The following is a 3,991-nucleotide window of genomic DNA, read 5'->3' as shown; positions in this document are numbered from 1 at the left end:
CAGATGACTCAACGGCACATAACAACAAAAACAACATACACATGGATTTCACCTGGTGGTATACATGTGAATGAGATCGATTACATCTGTGCAAAGAAGCACTGGAGTATCAGCTGTGAAAACAAGGCCAGGAGCTGATTGTTGAACAAAGTATCAAATACTCATGCAATTTCGAGCTGAAGCAAAAGCAAATGTAATCCACAAGAACCAAAATTTAATCTTGAGTCTGTCCCACTTGAATTTCAAAACCATTTCAGGAAGAGGTTTGAGGTCTTTAATACTATTGAACAAAGATTAGATGAGCTGTGGGTGGGTATAAAAACTATCATCTATGAAGAATGCAAAATATTATTACAAAGACAGAGGAGGAAGAAAAGACCAAGATGGATGTCAGACAAAAACTCTGAATATTGTACTAGAGTGCCAGAAGCCAAAGAAAATGGAAGAAATCAAGAAATCAAGGAGCTGAACAGAAGATTTCAAAGGACCGCAGAAGACGATAGAGTAAGGTATTACAATGAAATATGCAAAGAGCTGGAGTCAGAAAATCAAAAGGGCCAAATTTGCATGGTATTTCTTAAGCTGAAGGCACTGAAGAAAAAATTCAAGCCTCGAGGTGCCATACTTAAGAATGCTTTGGACAGAATATTTAATGATGCAGGAAACATTAAAAGAAGATGGAAGAAATATACAGAGTCATGGTTCCAAAAGGAATTGGCAGACAAAGAAGAATTTTATGAAGCAAAGTATGAGCAAGAACCTGTGATGAAGGAAGAAGTTCAAGCTTCTTTGAAAGAATTGGCAAAAAACAAGACCCCAGGAATTGATGACATACCAGTGGACATATTTCAACAAACAGACACTGCCCTGGGTATGCTCAGCAAGTTGTACCAAGAAATCTGAGTACAACCATCTGGCCAACTGACTGGAAGAGATCTATATTTGTTCCCACTCCAAAAAAATATGACCCAACAGATTGCAGAAACTATCAGACAATAACATTAATATCACATGCAGGCAAGATTCTGCTGAAAATTACACAGAAATGACTAGAACAGCACATCAATAGAGAACTTGTCAGATGTGCAAGCTGGTCTTAGAAGAGGTTGTGGTACTAGGGCTATTTTAACTAATCAGATGGACCTTGGCTGAAAGTAGAGAGTACCAGAGGAATGTCCGTGTTTCATTGACTATACAATGGCATTTAACTGTGTGGATCACAACAAACTGTTGCTAACTCTGAGAAGAATGGGAATCCCAAAATGCTTAATTGTGCTTATGTGAAACCTGTACTTGGACTAGGAGGCATTCAGAGCAAGGAAACACTGCATGGTTTAAAATAAAGAAAAAAGTGTGTCAGGGGTGCATCCCGTCTCCATATCTTTTCAATTTCTGTGGAGGACAGATCATTCAGGAGGCTGTACTTCATGAGGAGGAATGTAGCATTAGGATTGGAGGAATTAATGACCTGTATTATGCAGATGACACAACCCTGCTTGCTGAGACTGAGGAGGACTTGAATGAAGCGCTTGCTTCAATATGGATTGAAGCTCAATATCAAGAAAACAATGATTCTCATCACTGGGCCACTTGACAGTATGTTGATAGATGGTGAAGAGATTGAGATTGTTAACGGCTTCATTTTGTTTGGCTCCACAATCAACATTTTTTGTATTAGCAGCCTAAAAATCAAGACAAGTTGCATTGGGAAAGTCAGCTGTGAGGGATCTCTCCAGAGCAATAATATCAGTCTGGAGAGTAAAGTGTGTGTGATCCAGGCCATGAAGTTCACAATTACTTGCTATGTGTTAGAAAGCTGGACAATGACTAGGAGTGATAAAAGGAGAATTGATGTGTTTGAGTTGTGGTGCTGTTAGTGAATATACCATGGACTTCCAGGACAACAGTTTCGGCCTGAATAGGGTGAAACCAGGCTGCTTCTTGGAGGCAAGGATTCTGAAGCTCTGTCTCACATACTTGGGGCCTGTTGCAAGGAAGAACCAGTTCTTAGAGAGGGGCATCATGTTTGAGAGGTTGGAGGGACAGCACAAGAGGGAAGGCCCTTGATGGATTGACTCAGTGACTGGGGTAATGGGGTAGGTGTGTCAGAGACAATAGGATTGGCATAGATAGGATAGAATAGGTTCAGAACAGTTGTACATAGGATCACTATGCGCTGCAAGCTGTTCGACAGCACATAACAACAACAACAACAACGTGTATGTTTGTGTATAAGAAAACATGCCTCCTAACCATCTGATAGGATTCCAGATAAGTTGAAAATGGACACCTTTCTAGAAAATTAAAATGCGCTCACTCACTGCCATCAAGCTCATTACAACTCAGTAACTCTCTATTGCACAGAGTAGAATTAACTCATTGAGTTTCTCAGGGTGCAAATCTTATTTAGAGCAGGCTGTCCATTTTTCTCCCACAGAACTGCTGGTGGGCTTGAACTTCTTGCTTTATGACTAGCAGTCCAACACTTAACTCATTATACTGCCAGAGTTCCTTTAGAATGTGCTAAAGTTAAAAATTAAGGAACTTTGTATATATAATGGCATATGTGTTAATAAGTGATTCAACCACTAATTTCCTTCATCTGCATTTTTGTTTCTAAGTGGTTTTCTAGCTCTGTTGATTATTCTGTGCAGAACTTTGTAACAGCCAAGATTCATCTTATTGAAACTGCTTCTTTACCTCTTTTTCTTCACACAATCACTATTTTCCCCTAATTTTATTCTTGTGCATCATTTCCATCTCACGTATAGACAGAAGCGATTGGAGTTGTTTCCATTAAAGGAAATAATAATAAATGATCCCATTTACACAGATAACAGTTTTGCTCTTTTAACAATGATTTGGCATCTTTTGCCCATTTTATCCTAGCAACAGTTTTCCTAAGTCAGGCATGTGGGTTGACTAAGATTTCTGAAATTCTCCAAGGTATTAGTGTTCTACAAGATATATAACAATTTATAGATAGATAGATAGATAGATAGATAGATATAGATAGATAGATGGCTCACAACTATATGTATATATATCACAACTGTGTGTGTGTGTATATATATATATATATATATATCAACAACTATGTATATATCTTGGAAGGAGGAGTGGCATCCACTTCCGTAATAGCTTGCCTCCAGAAACCCTATGAACCGGGAGAGAGGATGAAAGGCACCCAAGCGTCGAGGACTCTACTTCATAGGGTCGCTATGAGTCACCTGCAACTCGACAGCACTTAACAACAACAACATGTATATGTCAACAGCTATATATATAACAACTATATATATAAATAAATAACACCTGTGTATATAAATAACACCTGTATATATAACTAACACATACACATATATAACAACTATATATATAAATAATTATATATATTCAGCTTTCTATGTGCATATATGTGTGTGTGTAGTTGTTTTTGTGTACTGTCAAGTAGGAACTGTCCCATAGCTGATCCCCCAGTGGGTTTTCAAATGCAGTAAATTACACAGGAGGAGATTGCCTATCCTTCTCTAGTATATTTATATTCTTACAAGTCTTTTTGGAACATGTTGTGAAAAGTTGGCACTTGCCCATTTCCTCAGGTAGCCTTTTCAGAAGAATTTATCTGCTGAGAAAGGGTAAATTAACAGCACAGGACTTGGGGATTTAATTGCTGTCATTGTAATGAGACTTTTATAATCTTAAATATGTATGTGTGGGTGTAAGAGAACATATCAATGTTCTTACATAATTTGCTTTAAAATCTTATGCTTTTGTGAAGGTAAAGCAAGCCAAAAGAGGCAATATTGAAAAGATCAGGAATTAAGTATATAGTGTATTCTGAAAAGAATTATTTAATTAGTTCCTATTCATTGGTATTTCTGTACCAAACTTAGAAATATGTAAGGCTTATAGACACTGGAGAGAACTACGTTTCATCCCTATTTTCATAGGATTACTGTCTTACAGAGAAGGGAATCAGAAATTCAGT

At 37.6% G+C, this 3,991-nt stretch overlaps 1 protein-coding gene across 1 annotated transcript in view; it reads left to right on the top strand.

Annotated features, from left to right (window-relative positions):
- The window catches only part of SLC39A8 (solute carrier family 39 (zinc transporter), member 8), a 118,492-nt gene that overhangs the window by 113,414 nt on the left and 1,087 nt on the right, over positions 1-3,991 (top strand). The gene's annotated exons all lie outside the window — the stretch shown is intronic.

This window comes from Elephantulus edwardii, unplaced genomic scaffold (genome assembly GCF_000299155.1).
Source record: "Elephantulus edwardii isolate Elephantulus edwardi_28Jun2011 unplaced genomic scaffold, EleEdw1.0 scaffold00122, whole genome shotgun sequence".
NCBI lineage: Eukaryota > Metazoa > Chordata > Mammalia > Macroscelidea > Macroscelididae > Elephantulus > Elephantulus edwardii.
The sequence above is the reverse complement of the archived record's forward strand: the minus strand, read 5'-3'. Positions and strand labels throughout refer to the sequence as shown.